Source organism: Patella vulgata, chromosome 2 (genome assembly GCF_932274485.2).
Source record: "Patella vulgata chromosome 2, xgPatVulg1.2, whole genome shotgun sequence".
NCBI lineage: Eukaryota > Metazoa > Mollusca > Gastropoda > Patellidae > Patella > Patella vulgata.
The window spans coordinates 79,468,454-79,485,243 of NC_065880.2; the positions used below are offsets into that span (position 1 = coordinate 79,468,454).

At 37.2% G+C, this 16,790-nt stretch overlaps 1 protein-coding gene and 1 long non-coding RNA gene across 4 annotated transcripts in view; one reads left to right on the plus strand and one right to left on the minus strand.

The window, feature by feature from the left end:
• Positions 1–14,520, minus strand: part of LOC126809932 (mucin-17-like) — a 37,911-nt gene extending 23,391 nt beyond the window's left edge. Inside the window, exon 1 of the mRNA XM_056098745.1 lies at positions 14,217–14,520. The gene's annotated coding sequence lies outside the window, so the exon portion shown is untranslated. The remainder of the gene's footprint in view (positions 1–14,216) is intronic.
• Positions 1–16,790, plus strand: part of LOC126809947 (uncharacterized) — a 79,588-nt gene that overhangs the window by 15,665 nt on the left and 47,133 nt on the right. For 2 of the 3 annotated variants that reach the window (XR_007675011.2, XR_007675010.2), the window contains exon 2: positions 909–983. This is a non-coding gene — a long non-coding RNA (uncharacterized LOC126809947). Of the gene's footprint in view, positions 1–908; positions 984–3,010; positions 3,083–16,790 lie in introns of those variants that run through there. The other variant, XR_007675012.2, reaches the window with a different exon arrangement.

Consider the following 16,790-nt stretch of genomic DNA (forward strand, 5'->3'; position numbering starts at 1 on the left):
ATGCTTGTATGTTAATAGGGGGAAAAAAAGAAAATCCAAACATTTCGTCTTTTACATCAAATATCTGAAGGGGGGACGGCTGAATGGTTAGCGCGTGCACGTTGTATCATAAGGTCTATCATTGAGTCAAGGAGTAGAGTCGCCTGTCCAGCCTCTTGGGTTTTCTCCGGGTCCTCCTGTTTCCTCCCATGGCTAAAGACCCCTACGAGCAAACGAAATAAAATTGAACCATGAGTTAGTCCCGAAATGACTTCACGTCATTCACTGTCCAATTATCTGTTAACAATACCAGTTATGACGATTAACATCTTGACACTTGGTTTTGGTCATACTAAACTTGGGCTGTCTGTCTACAACTAGCTCCGCTTGAGAACAGACACTAAGTTAGTTGACCTACATTTTAAGTCCTAAATCGACAATTTTTGTCTTAACTTCGAGAGTTTTGTTAAATATCTATTCTGCTTCGATTTAATAAAATTGTATAGGTTTATTTGTGTGTATGACAGAAGTGACACGGAGTAGAACCGTATTACAAAACAATATACTAATTTTGTGTCGTGTTAGTCTCAATATGACCGAAGTGTATTTTTGTGTCGTGTTAGCCTAAGTATGACAAAACGTTTGTGTATGTTGTGTAAGTATCAAACTTGTGGTGTCGTCCAGACGTTAAACCCAAATCAATTATCAAAAAAAATAAAATCTAAACGTCAGCACAATAAAATAAAAGCAATCTGTTTTAATTCTGTTTCAGGAGCATGTAAATATATTTAACATATCTGCACTTAAAAGCACTCTGTCTCTCGTCAAAACTTGTTGATAAGTTGTTCATTTCTTACATGCACGTGTTAGAAAATACACTCGGCACTCGTCGACAATGTTTTCTGATTACAATATCTTTGTATTTATAGATTGCTTCCGTTCCCACGTAGTAATTCACCTCGAAAAGCGTAATTCAAAACACGTGCTTTTTGTTAAATATACCGGTGAGTATTATAAGTAATATTATTATACACATGTTGTAATTAACATCATTATGTTGTTCATTTGGCTAATTAATTCGACATACATGTAAATGTATTACATAATGACTGATAATCCATGTTAGGGTTTTTTGTTCTATTCAGGGTCGGAGCCACGGTGGTTAAGTGGGTAAGACGCTGGCTCACGAGCCCGTGGAGGTCGCGTGTTTGATCCCTTCATTGGCTGAGAAAGTTCATCGGGATTTTCCCACGTGGTTTCCCCTTGTCAGTGGTGCAGGACGGAGGGTTTGACAAGGACAGCTGTCTAGTCGTTCGGATGGGACTAAAAGCCGAAGTCCCGTGTATACATTGCCATGCACATGAAAGATCCCTTGGCAGTTGGAATTCGATATAAGAGTAGACCATTATATAGTGCCGCTGCCAAGGCAAAATTTCCCTTATAGCAGACCGTATGGTGTATGCCCGTCATTATTAGCCCAGTCGGAGCAGAACAGTAGGACGTTAAACCCTATTTCATTTCATTTCATTTCTATTAAGGATCGGGGAACTGGTCACGTTTCTCATTAATAATAATAATCTTTATTCACGAAAACCATCAGATTATGAGCATTCCATCCATTTCATTTTACGTTTTCATTATATTAATACATTTCATTACACTATTAACGATTAAAGATTTTAGATTTAACATTAATTAATAGTATCTTAAAATAATATATGTATACATCACACTATTACTTAAAAGTATTTACATTTTTGGAACCGAGAAAAATGACAATGGATAATTAATTAGGCTTATTACATAATTACTGCTAATTAATGTTTAGTGTTAGAAAGGTGGAGGGTCCCGGGTTCGCCTTATTTTAAGTAAAATATAGCCCTTTATAAAACTTGTGTTGTTTTAATGCATCAAATGTATGTTTCTGTGTCAAAGATATTTCTCATAAACAGTGAATAAAAGTTGAATAAATTCTTAACTTGAGTCTGGGAATGCTTCGTGAAACCGGGGCAAGGACATAATTCAAATCGAATATTTACGCTTAGGTAATTTTACTGGGACACCCCTTCAAGTACAATGAGATCGCCAGGTACATATGAAATAGGAAAGGGGATAAACAAGTCCAAGAGCCTTTCATAAAGACCTGACTTGGGTCTGTTTTTTTACTGAAACAAGTACGATCGTACTATGGACCTGGAAATGACCATGTTGTTGGGTGAAATTTAAAAAATCTAATTCACCGAATCGATGTAGAATTATTCAAAGAACAAGCATGCCAATTTTCATGTCGATCGGACTTGAATTGAGGGAGTCTTAGCCTTGTTCGAAGAGCGTCACCCTTAGAAATGGTTCCGCCTTGCTCCAGTCACAGTAGTGGACAGTACTAAGGTCTTCCTTTGAGCAAGTTTTGTATTATTTGACTACAATAAAGTTACTGGCCAATAACTTCCTTAATTTCCAATAACCCTGACCCCAAACTGTACTGTACATAGCTTAACATATAATAAACCAATTCCCATTGAAATAAAGATGAAACCTTACCCTATAATTATATGATTTCATTAAACCCAACTGCTATGCAAAGTTTATGTTCATATTAAAATGGCCGCCAAACCAGAATCACGTGTGTCATGTCACTCGAAAATACAGAAAAAAACTGTTTTATAAAATACAGATTAAGATTTTAGTGTTCCACTCTTCGCTATTTGTAACATAATTACTTATTTTCGTGCAAATTGTGATGATATGTGTTGAAAATTTTGCAATTGAAGCTAATTTTACTTGTTCAAAGCCTCGAATAGTGTATCAATTGCAAATTGTGATATGTGTTGAAAATTTTGCAATTGAACCTAATTTTACTTGCTCAAAGCCTAGAATAGTGTATTAATTGCAGCCGTAGATGAGAATTATCAAGGCTGTATACAGCTACGTCACCCCATGAAGTAGAAGTGCAAGATGAGTAGCGGTATGTAACTGCTCCTTTAAGATATTAAGACATTTAATCGTTTATGAAAATCTGTTTTGTTTTTAGTTGTAATGGGAGGAGACAGAATTATTGCCAAGTGCCAACCGAATTTTATTTAATGGTTTTCCGGAATTACATAAATATGTCTTTTTAATATGATATGTGAGGTTTTGTTTATTATTGTGTCATAAGTATATAGTGCTTTACATTAAAGCTACAATATTCAAGCTTAAAGGGCAGTGTGCGATGAGACAAATCCTACCCGGACATAGGCCATACAGTCTATATACTCTTATTGCAATTTTCAAGGGCTCTTTTACGTGCAAGCCAATGAATACACGGGACCTAGGTTTTTGTCCAATCTAAACGACTACACACAATTAGACAGAGATATAAATATTGACCTACTGTTAGTCCTAAAATGAGCTAGAGTAGTAATATCGAGACAGTAAACCAATGGTACTCGTACAAGCCTTTCTTATATCGAGCTCTTGGCGTCCTGGGGGCATCATAAAACCGTAACTACAGCAGGAGATTGATGGATATTCGATTATAATTACAACTTTATGATATCTTTATCATACCACCCCAGCCATTATTGAAAATAGTGATGGTGGAAATTAGAGAAATAGTTTCTTTATTGATCTTGGTGAAATTCCTACACTAGATTCTAATTAATCATTTATCGTTCTATGTTCATCATAAAGTCAACTATGTCTTCTAATAATCACACACATTAGATGGAGCTGAAGACATTTATCTTGTTTAGGTTTATAATGAAATGAGATGAAATGGGGTTTAACATATTACTTTCTAACCCACTCGTGATGCAGGATAATGACGTAATTTTTAGGACTGATTGATTTTAATCAAGGAGGGACTGTGGACCGAAAGCCCACGATCTACCCCCCCCCCCCACCACCAATAACATTTTTGAAAAATGGTGCTTTCTATAGCATATCCCACGCACCAAACCTCCAGAGACTGCTTTGCTTACCAATTCATTAGAAACGACATAATTTCAAGACTAAAAAGGGCTTCAAAATGTATGTGACGTCACCTGTAGAAGGCGTATACTTGCACTTATAAAGGTCCGTCATCTATGGGGGGGGGGGGATGGCCGAATGGTTAGCACGCGCGCGCTATATCATAAGGCCTGGTTTCGAATCCCCCGTTTGTACGTTAAAAGGAGTAGGGTTGTCTGTCCAACCTCATGGATTTTCTCTGGGTCCTCTGGTTTCCTCCCAGTGCTAAAGACAACTACGCGCAAGCGAATTATTGAAATAAAATTAAACCATATGTTGGTTCCGAAATGACCTGGTTTGTGTCGAGTGGACGTTAAACCCCATCTCTCTCTCTCTCTCTCTCTCTCTCTCTCTCTCTCTCTCTCTCTCTCCGTCATCTATAATACAGAGGTATAAGAAAGCTTTCACAATACCACCATGAAACAGGCAGGATCCTTCTCAATCTTACTTATTTCTGGATCTATCTCATTTTTTTTTATGGATAACTTTTAATTTTGTGTAGTTTGAAAGTTTATATTTGTCTATTAGCATGAAATAGTGAGGTTTTATAGAGGAATGCTTATCTTGGGTATATGTTTTATTTGTTTGCAGTGTTTTGCTTACAAAACCAAGTATGCAATCTGAGCTATAACTGACATATGCCAAATGTGAAAAGTCACGAACGTGTTCCGAGAATGCACAAAACTGTCATGTTTAACTGGCATCGTATTAAGAAAATTTTCCCTTGGGCGTTTACGGATCTTCTTGAATTATTCGTCTAAAAAGACATGTTCGCTATGCCGATGCAGAGATTTAGATTGCTGACTATTGAGAATAATAACAAAGATAAAATTATATTTGAATTTTTATCCATTTATTTTTTATTTCCTTAGTTTATTTATTTATTTTTTAATTTTTTTTAATATCCGACTTCCATGATAAACTACACAGGCATTGCAAGAAATAAACAAAGAGAGATAGAGAAATGGAGTTTAACGTCCACTCGACACAAACCAGGTCATTTCGGGACTAACATATGGTTTAATTTTATTTCTATAATTCGCTTGCGCGTAGGGGTCTTTAGCAGTGGGAGGAAATCGGCGGACCCGGAGAAAACCCACGAGGTTGGACAGGCGACCCTACACCTTGTCACGTACAACCGGGGATTCGAAACCACGGTAGTCGACTCAATGACAGACTTTATGATACAGCGCGCGCACGCTAACCATTCAGCCATCCAACCCCCCAGAAATAAACAACAAATATCAAATCAAGTGAATGGATCTGGGGCCAGCAGGAAGCGTCTACTGTGCTGTATAGTCCTGGGCCGTACGTAACTAACGTACGAAAATTAAATGGTAGCTGGCTTTTTTTTCCCCACGTATACAGTGAATGGCCATTTTGCTCAGTAATCCCAGCCAGAATTTGACTAATTTTTTTTGAAAATTGCGTTAAAGTCTTTAATTTTTGTTTAGAACTGAAATAAATTAACTTTTAGTCAATCCCCACGCTAATAACATTAACAGAATTGATTGTGTATATCTGAAATAGACACGACCGAAGCACAAAATAGTTCCAATATGCCGACGTCAAATCTAGAGTTGTGGATGATGTTATTTTTGTGAAAAATCATTGGAAGAAGCGATAAGACGTTCTGTACGGATTATACAGTCCTAAAGGCTGCAAGAAGGCTATTGTTTACAATGTAACATTGTGTCTTGTAATGTTGATAATGATCACAATGATGGTGTTTACATTTGTTTGTTGATGTGACCTCATGACCTGTGACGTTTAGATTACGTCATATGGTTATCATGGCCATTCACTGTGTAGAGTCACTTCTCTGCAGGTAGGATGAGTCTGTCGTTCAGATTGAGGCCTGGGCCTGTAATGAAACATGCTTCACTTAAAATGAAAACTAAACAATGAACGTAATACCCTGTCGATAGTCTGTCGGTTGACATCATGAGTTCGAACGTCGAATATTTTACCAGATAAAATTTCGGAACATGCTAAAATTTAATAAATAAGTTATCAGTAATATACTGCATAATTATCGTGCTACGTTAATTTTACGTATCATTACTGTCATATCTGGGCTGAGATACTTAAGGCTTACGGTTAGACCCATAGAATAAATACAGAAAATGTAACCTTACTATTCTAAATGCATTATTACAATTATAGCTATAGGTAGATACAAATATTGAGAATGCATCTGGATAATGGAGCCACAGGGATTCGATATTGGCTGGGAATTCCCCATGTGGTTTCGCCCATGACAATGATGCAGGACGAACATTGGTCCACCTTAGCGTACACGTAATCGAATCCTTGTCCGGGCAATATTTCCATTATAGCATACGCATGGTGTATCACGTTTCATTAACCCCGGTCGGTGAAAAATTGGACGTTAAATCCCACTCATTCACTGGATTCGATACACAGGGAGCCAGGGTGGGTAAGACGTTGGCTCGCTAAGCTGGAGGTCGCGTGTTCGATCCCTGCATTGGTCGAGAAAGTTCATCGGGATCTCTAGGCGTGGTTCCCTCTTGTCAGTGGTGCTGGGCAGAGGGCCCGGTAAGGAACAGCTATAGTCATTCGGATGGGACGAAAAAAAACGAGGTCCCGTGTACATATTGGCGTGCACGTAAATGATCCCTTGACAGTTGAAATTCGATATGAGAGTAAGCCGTAGTGCTGCTGTTCAGATAACATTTCCCTCATAGTACACTGTGTGACTTATGCCTGTCTTCATTATCCCAGTCGTAGCAGAACATTAGGACGTTAAACCCCATTTCTTTTCATTTCGATACACAGCTTGAGTAAAAATCGAAATTGCAAAAATCGAAATTGCAAAAATCGAAATTGCAAAAATCGAATTTGCAAAAATCGAAATTGCAAAAATGGTCGAAAGATTAGCACGTGCGCGCTGTATCATAAGGTCTCGATTCCCCGGTTGTACGTGACAAGGGGCGGGATCGCCTGTCCAACCTCATGGATTTTCTCCGGGTCCTCCAGTTTCTTCCTACTTCCTTCGAATGGACGTTAAACCCCATTTCTTCCTCCTCTCGCTCTCTCTCTCTCTCTCTCTCTTATGATGTGTATATGTCCTGACGAGTACGGTATTACAAGATCTCTCTCTCTCTCTCTCTCTCTGTCTCTCTCTCTCTCTCCCTCTCTCCCTTCTACCTCCCCGTCGTCATTAGCTCAGTTTGTGCAGAACAGTAAGACGTTAAAACCCATTTCATTTCTTTTCATTTCTTTATCCTCCGTTGGGTTTTGCACTCAATGGAACTGATCAACCACTACCACCTTATATTTTAAACTAACAAAATTAAAGCTGGCAAACAGTCAAAGATTGGGAAAGATGTTGACATAAGTTTGATAGTTGATATGGTTAATGGTGTAAAAACGATTTAAGAATAAGCCAACAAGTCTAATATAAACTGATGGACTTGACTTAACACTTAACTCAACATCATGATTGAAGCACCCTGTTATCATTTCAACACGTTCAAAAACTCAAGATTCGGGACTAACATATGGTTTAATTTTATTTCAATAATTCGCTTGCGCGTATGGGTCTTTAGCAGTGGGAAGAAACCGGAGGACCCGGAGATAACTCACGAGGTTGGACAGGCGACCCTACTCCTTGTCACGTACAAACTAAGTCATTTCGGGACTAACACATAGTTCAATTTTATTTCAACAATTCGCTTGCGCGTAGGGGTCTTTGGTAGGAGGTTGAACAGGCGACCCACTCTTTGCCATGGCGTACAACCGGGGAATCAAAACCATGCCAGTTGACTCAATGACAGACTTTATGATACAGCGCGCACGTGTTAACCATTCAGCCATCCAACCCCCAAGAGAGAGAGAGAGAGAGAGAGTGCGCGTTGTATCATAAGGTCTGTCATTGAGTCAACAGGCGTGGTTTTGATTCCCCGGTTGTACGCCATGGCAAAGAGTGGGTCGCCTGTTCAACCTCCTACCAAAGACCCCTACGCGCAAGCGAATTGTTGAAATAAAATTGAACTATGTGTTAGTCCCGAAATGACTTAGTTTGTGTCGAGTGGACGTTAAACTCCCTCTCTCTCTCTCTCTCTCTCTCTCTCTCTCTCTCCAATAAGCCCCTGTGTTTTAGAGATATTCGCAGATAAGTAAAAAAAAAACAAATGTTCGATTGACTGTGATTTGCTTACTTTATATATAGGTTTAAATCAGGGGTTGGTTTAAGATGTGTATTTTGATATCTGATTGCATTCTGTTGTTATTGAGGAAGATCAATAAGGGGGATAACGATAGCTGCACCGATCAAAAGATAAAAAAAAAAGATGAGAGCGGAGCCGGCACCGTGAACAGCGAAGTCTGGAACGTGATTGATAAACAGAAAAACATTTTCAAGACAAAATCTGCCGCTTGGTGCTTTGAATTTAGTTATGTAGAGCTTCACAGAAATATGTTTTCAAGCTAGAATCAGCTGATTGATTCTTTAAATGTTTCCTTTCCTTTCTTTTTATTCAGCGTTTAATACAACTTCTCTTGGCGCCATCGAGGCATCCACAACATGTTTCATTTATGAACTGAATAATTAGACACACTAAAATTGATACCGTCATTGATTGTACACAGAGCTTTGTATTTTCAATAGCTTCGGTTTCTAAAATCCAGATTCCAATGTTAGCTTCCGTTATCTATAATTAGTAACGTATGCCGTGCACGAGGTAATCCATTCCTTCTCTTTCAAGAACATCTGGTATTTCTTCTTAGATCAATTTACTTAGCTAGTCTATGTTTTCCTAATCCTTATACCTGTTAAAGTAGCTAAGTCTCTAACTCAATATCATCCAAAATCTTCAACATTGAAAACACGATTTATTTGTCAAATTAAATCAACTTTCATGTTGTGATCTTACCGGAAAAGGATGGGCTTTTGATATCCAATATTTAAGACAAAATAAACATTTTACCATTGGTACACGAATCGTGTACCATAATGCGCTTCAGCCCCAGTTGTATCAAGAGACTCGAGGGACGAGGCTAGACACATTGCACCAAATCAAACGGCGTATGTAGACTGGAATAACCAGACGCTAGAAATTTGCACTCGCTTGAGACTGCTGGCTTATTTCGCCGAACATAACTGATTTTGAAATTGGAGTAAAAACGGAAACCATTGAATGTAAATCAGTTTATATACATTCATATTACAGTATTATATGCGTTGCGACCCACTTTTGTCAATTTCTAGGTCACAAATGTTAGCGATTTAGCTCCTTTAATACAATTCAGAAGTAGTACATCCATATAAGTGTTTTAATTTTAGTCTATGTCTGTCGAAATTAATTATGAAAGTTGGCCATAGCTATTTATAATAATTTATTTATTCAGTAAGCAGATCATAAGATCTATAGATACAAATAATGTTCGAACATTATATTCTTAGTGATTTTTTCAAGCAATTATTCAGAATTTACTGTATAATATATTGATTACATGTATACAGAATTTAGTGTATATTATATTGATTACATGTATACAGAATTTAGTGTATATTATATTGATGGATAGTTTTAACAAGCGAGAATTTCATATTTTCTAAGAAAGTCAAAACATAATTATTTCTGTCTTTTGCTCAATAGGTTGTCAACTCACTATTATACGATCATAGGTATCATTCTCGGGCTTAAAATATCATTCACCCCGGAAATAATAACACAATTACCCCCCTTGTTTTTCTATCCCCCCCCCCCCCATGGAATTGCTATCTTCAAAAATTTGAATTTGAAGTTGAAAATGATATTTTTGCCAATTTCTCAACTGGTAATAGTGAATTATAGGATTATTCTTTAACAAAGTAGGACTGTTTATAGATACCATCTTTTTTTAAGGCTTTAATTTAATACATTTTAAAAATATAACTTAAAAATATGAAATTATCGCTTTAATAAATTGGTTTTGGGATATAAATATAATACAGTATATTATAAGAAGAGAGCCTTAAGCCGATAACTGACAATATGATGTTGTACTTATATACTCCAATATCTCCATGATAATAATAAGATTACGTTTCCGTTTTGTTACAAACGCAGAGCCAAATCCAAAAAGTGCAGGTCTTTCTGTATGTCTTAAATGTTATATAAAGTATTAATTAGATATCTATTAACTTACCAAGACCATATTCAACTCTCGGTGCCATCGGAAAGCTGCGATATAAGTAGATTTAAATATATTTTATGGTCGATGCGGTTACCGTTAAACTGGATAATGGAGACTTTGTTTATTATCGAAACAACAGTAGTAATGACAATCAAGGCTAGACTATAATTGTATCGCCGATATCTAGGCTCAGCGTGAAGTAATTTGACTGAAATTTTCAGCATAATCTCTTTTCATTATCTATTGATTAACTACGATAGCGAGAACTGTCAGCTCTTTATTTAAACATGCATTGTGCAAGAGCAAAATCTGCTTATTACAAGTCTTTCTTTAGGCCTGAAATGTTATCTAAATTATCAATTAGACATTAATTAACTTATCCAGACCATAATAAACTCTTGATGTCAAGGCTAGCCTTCGATGTTGGCTGGATTAGATTCCTATATGCCGCTTAACGGCCATTGATAATTAAATCAAAACAGTGGATAATCGAGACTATGCTGTTTATATTAACGATTTTAGTAATGATGACGGAGACTATGCGAAAATTTTACCCGGTTCGTTCTCGGCTCATAGTGGATCAATTTGACTGAAATTTTCAGCAAATTACCTTTACACTATCTAGTTTTTAACTATTATAGCGAGAACTGCCATCTCTTTATCTTATCTCCAATAATGTACCTTTAATCTTATCTAATGCCATTTTTTGTATTCTGCAGTTATTTTGAAACTCGCGTTTGTACATAACAATTATATCGTGATTCAAAAAGACTGTATTTCTAGTAGAAAACCTGATTTCATTTTAACATCAAATTTAACGTGATTCATCATAGGAGTTCTATTTTAGTAGGCACTAGTTATAAAAAAAAACAACACCAAAGTACACAATTTTATCGTAGCATCAAATATTTACAGGTGAAAACTAAAAGGTTGGTTATTTTGTTTACATTATATATGTAGGTATATTCTACCACCTGTTCTATATACCACATCTATCACTGCACGTGCATTACGTTTACATGGTAACCTCTTTCATCTTTATTATCCCGCGTGTGTATTAGAATAAACAAAGATAGACTTGGTTGTAAATATAACATTTCAATACGAATGTTCTCAAACCAGATATACCTATAATATTATCATATCAAGGAATTTGAATCGACAAAACAGTAGAAATGAAATGGGGTTTAACGTCCTACTGTTCTGCTCCCGGTTGAGCTAATGAAGACGGGCATACGCCATACAGTGTGCTATGAGGAAAATTTTGCCCGGAAAGCGGCACAACGGCCGACTCTTATATCGAATTACACTGCCAAGGGTTATTTTACAAACACAACAATACAACGGGATGAAATAAAATGGGGTTTAACGTCCTACTGTTGTGCTCCGACTGGACTAATGAAGACGGACATACGCCATGCGGTGTGCTATGAGAGAAATTTTGCTTCCCGGACAGCGGCACTACGGCCTACGTTCTCTTATATCGAATTCCATCTGTCAAGGGATCTTTTACGTGCACGCCAATGTGTACACAGGACCTCGATTTTTTCTTCCCATCCGGGTCCTGCGCAACTGACAAGAAGGAACCACGTCGGAAAATCCCGATGAACTTTTTCAGACAACGTTAGAGAGCCAGCGTCTTACTCACTGAGCCACCGTGGCTCCTACACCGAAATGGAATAATATCGGGGATGCTTTTCGACATTTTGAGACTGCTATTCGTTAAATCATCTTTTCCGCCACTACCTATCTGAATCAAAAAAATGACCAAAATGCAATTCTTCGGATGAAGATAAGTTCCACTTTGTCTTCTCTTGTCCACGTTATTCGGCTATCATAATCGAACTATTAAATTCATTAAAGGTATTCACAGAAACTATTAATCTATATTTAATTTTAAATGACTCTACAGATCTTTCGAACACGTCCAATATCATGATTTTTAAAGCAGTCCATTATTCTATTAAAAGTACCAAAAGGTTTTGATTCGCTTTTACATATTGTTGTATTATATCAAATAATTGCATCAACTATATTTCGTATATATCATTTCCACATGGAACTGTTTATATGTTCGGTTTTATAATTTATTATATTTAATCTTATTTTTATGTGTATGTTTATATTTATCGTTTATTATTTTCTGTATCCCTGGGAAAGAACTTATATAGGCTTTGCCTGTTGTTCAATCCTTTTCAAATGAATAAAATATTGTTTAAACTAAACTAAATTCCAACTGCCAAGGGTGCCTATGCCGACAATACAATAGAATATAATGGAACGACATGGGGGATTTTTAAAGTCTCGATTATCCATTTTATCATTATATTGTTAAATCTCGCCGGTGTTCAAATCCATATACATCTCGACACACACTAGGTAATTTCGGGACTAACATATGGATCAATTTAATTTCAATAATTCGCATGGGCGTAGATGATTTTAACAGTTGACCTCAGGAAAACCCACGAGGTTTGACAGGCGCGAGACTATAGAATCCTAGTCGAAACGTCGTCCAGTAATGAACAGTAACCGTTTTCCATAGAATTGCGACCTGGGTAGCTTTATTAAAGAGGGGGGTTGGGTGGCCGAATGGTTAGCGCGTGCGCGCTGTATCATAAGGTTTGTCATGGAGTCACTAATAAAGACCCCTACGCGCAAGCCAAGTATTGAAATAAAGTTCAACCATGTGTTACGCCAGAAATGACCTAGTTTGTGTCGAGTTGACGTTAAACCCCATTTCCCTCACCCTCTCCTGAGTACCTTTATTAAAGTAACAGTAATATGATAGCCCTTATGAATAATGCACGTGTTATTATCGTTATAGATGCATTTTACATATGGATTAAACAAACACATATTTATCATGTAAACATATGGCTGACATAAATGGACAACTAATTATATTACATGTAACATATCATATATCAATAATACTTATTTGTACATCTACACACGTATTATACTTATAGATACATGTACATATCTCTTAATTTAGTATACAAATATGTCTTAGGAACCATTTGTGTACGATACCACTAAATGCATATTTCTTTATTTAGTATAAAAATATGACTCAAACAGGACTTAGGAACCATTTGTGTACGATACCCCCTAGGTAGGATTGGAATGGAGAGAGAGAGAGAGAGAGAGAGAGAGAGATATCTTGTAATGCCGTACTCGTCAGGACATATACACAGCATAAGACCAACATTATTCGGTCATAGTCTCACTAAGGGGACATTTCAGAGGGAGGGAGATCTTCTAATTCCGCTCCTGTGGCGAAGTTTTTAGGTAAAAATTGTCTGCGATATCCCCATTGGTAGACACGGACTCAACCCCCATGAACGCACGTTGTGGTTGGAAGTTTACATTACTCTGTGTTATGTAGGGGATCGAAACTCTCTGCCTCTTGAGTTGACAAACCTTATATTATGATCTAAGGCGAGCGCGTTAGACTGTTCTACTACCATACACCCTAGGCCGTGTGAACTTCTCAGTTTGAGAAACGATATCGGGGTATTCTATAAGTAAATATCATACACTATTTCATGCACGACACATGTCAGAAAAAGAAACCACCGGGTGGCATAGGTCATCAGCCCAGCGATTTATATACATAAATACAGCAAAACCTGCATTGACCGAGAAAGTTCATCCAGATTTTCCGGCGTGGTTCCCCCTTGTCAGTGATGCAGGACGGAGGGCCTGACAAGGACAGCTGTCTAGTCGTTCGGATGGAACGAAAAACCGAGGTCCCGTGTACACATAGACGAGCACGTAAAAGATTCCTCGACAGTTCGAATTCGATATAAGAGTAGGTCGTAGTACCGCTGTCCGGCCAAAGTTTCCCTCATTCATAGCACACTGTATGGCGTATGCCCGTCTTCATTAGCCCAGTTCGGAGCAGAACAGTAGGGCGCTAAACCCCATTTCATTTCATTCCATTATAGCAAAACTTTGTTAGCCTAGCAAGTTATATACAGAGCATATGAACAGAATGCGATCGAAGCTTACCATATACAAATAAAACAGTGTTCTTAAATCAACACGTGCTTATAGCCAGTCCTATAGTTTTCAGAATATTTTATAATAAGCCTTACCTGTTTGTTAATTAAAAAAAAACCACTCATCAGCGATCACGAAATTTCCAAATGGTTCGGGCAGTCACTCCTGAGTACGGGATGGTTCACTTATAGATGCCACCGATACATGAATTAATATGCAACCGTTACACGGCAGTCAGCTGATCTGTATGTCTGCTAAACCTTGTTAGATCATTAACACGTATCCAATTATCTTGAAATAGTAGACAGAAGCAGCACTCAGACGTTCTGTTGACATAGAAACATGTGCAAGGATTGTCTTCACGAGACGTTCTCTATCAAAGAGAACTAAAACCGTTAAGTAAACCTCTATGCCGTTACGGTTAAGACATTATTTAAGACTGTCTCCGGTTAGTCTGTAACGATGAAGTAAAAACTCACTGAATACCGTAACAGTTTAAACAATGTTTAACTTTTGATTTACATTGTTCACAGAGTTGACTCCCCTTGGTTTTGTTTAAAAGCTAAAATTTGACTTCACTTCACCGTGGATACTTAGCGAAATAAAGAAAAAATATTCCGGATTGTTATTCACCGCCCGAACTATAGATGTTAATAAAACGAAATGATACGCTGACCGACTCGCAAAATGATTTATATATAACTTCCAATACCAGCTTGATCGCTGATGGTGGGAGTTAAGAACAGAAATAGCCAGAACTCAACAAGTAAACAAGCTGACTCCTATCAACCGATAAATACCACTGGTATATACATGTGTTCCTCCATCCATTTAATATCATCATCTACACTGCTTCCACTAATCTCGTGCGCTATGACGCCATACGTTCCTTTAGTCCGCAGACGTGTCTTCCAAATCGCACACTTTTCCTGGAATTCCAGATCTCACGCTTCTAAATGGAATGTTATAGAGACAATGTACAAGAGGCAGCGTTGCATGAAATACTAGCTACATTCATACACTCAATTGATGGCCGGTACGATTAAATGTAGAAATATAACGGTAAATACATTCCGATGCTCTATCAACAACACACAAGGCAGATCTGATAGTTTATATACACACAGAGCGTCTATTCTATCCGTGAAACAAATTGTAATAAAATTGCGGTTACGGTTTCTATTAAGTGATTATTACTTGCGGTTTGATATTCATGTGCACGTATTCAATTACAGGTTTTTACATATGTTTATAATTTATGGTAATACAGAGTTCTCTATGCAGAGCCTTGTAAAAGATATGGTCTTTTCATTCACAGTTAAAACGCGTGTTCTACAGTAGTATTTGTGTATATCGAAAACGGCAATATCGATTAATGGTTTGAGATTGAAATAAGGAATTTTCAAGAGTCTTTTCATTCATAGTTAGAACGCATGTGCTATACATGTAGATGGTGCATTAGTGTTAAATGGAGTAAGAATGAATTATGATATCAAAGAAAAGCACGTGTTGAAATGAAATGAAATGAAATGGGGTTTAACGTCCTACTGTTCTGCTCCGAACTGGGCTAATGAAGCCGGGCATACGCCATACAATGTGCTTTGAGGGCAATTTTGCCTGGACAGTGGCACTACGGCCTACTCTTATATCGAATTCCAACTGTCAAGGGATTTTTACGTGCACGCCAATGTGTACACGGGACCTCGTTTTTTCGTCCCATCCGAACGACTAGACAGCTGTCCTTGTTAGGCTCTCCGTCCTGCATCACTGACAAGTGGGATGTAGGTAAGAAGTTGTATCTGTGTTAATTGGAGGAAGAATGAATTATAATATCAAAGAAAAGTAAAGTGTTTATTTTAATGCATCCATTGAAAGGTAATGAATTTTAAATTCATGAACACGTGTGTAGGCGTGGTCTGAATCTGTTGCGTGGTGAGAATGGAGAATTAGATTTTAGTATACCACCCTATTTAGAGAGATTTTATTTTACCGACTCCCTTATTTGGCAGTGCACGTAACATAACAGTTGGCTGTTTAAATTCGAGAAAGCGTATGCGGAAACGCCGCTGCCTTAGTTAAATTCCCCCATATCAGGCTTAATGATGTATGGTTGGTGCAGAAAAGTAGTATGCCTTTCCACTTCATATTCGAGTTACACTTAGTGCGTACGTTTTAGAGAAAGGGGAAATTTGTCTTTTTAATTCGAAAGAATTGAGATATTTCCAGATAACAAATAAACGGTCAACATTTATTATAAGAACTCTTTCATATCTCGCCTTGATAAAAACTTCTTATATAGATCATATCTTATGCAAATGTTATTTCAAAATGAAACAATACATTTTCCGTATACCATCTACTTAAGGAATCTATAATTCATTCTAATGGTGCGAATATAGAACTCAGTGACTCTTAATACACGATAATTAAAGGTCAAGGCGAGGTCAAAGTATAATATACTACGGTATTTATTGGTCATTAGCATATATAGTCTTCGATTAAATCGGCAATGTCCAACCTTCTTCTAGGTATTTGGCCATTATATAGGTTTTAAAAAGCAATATATAAACTCTAGAGATCTGCGATATAACCAAATTTGAAAATGGGACTCGGACCTCTGATTAAATTAAATGAAAAGAAATCAAATGGACTTTATTAATGTCTTGCTG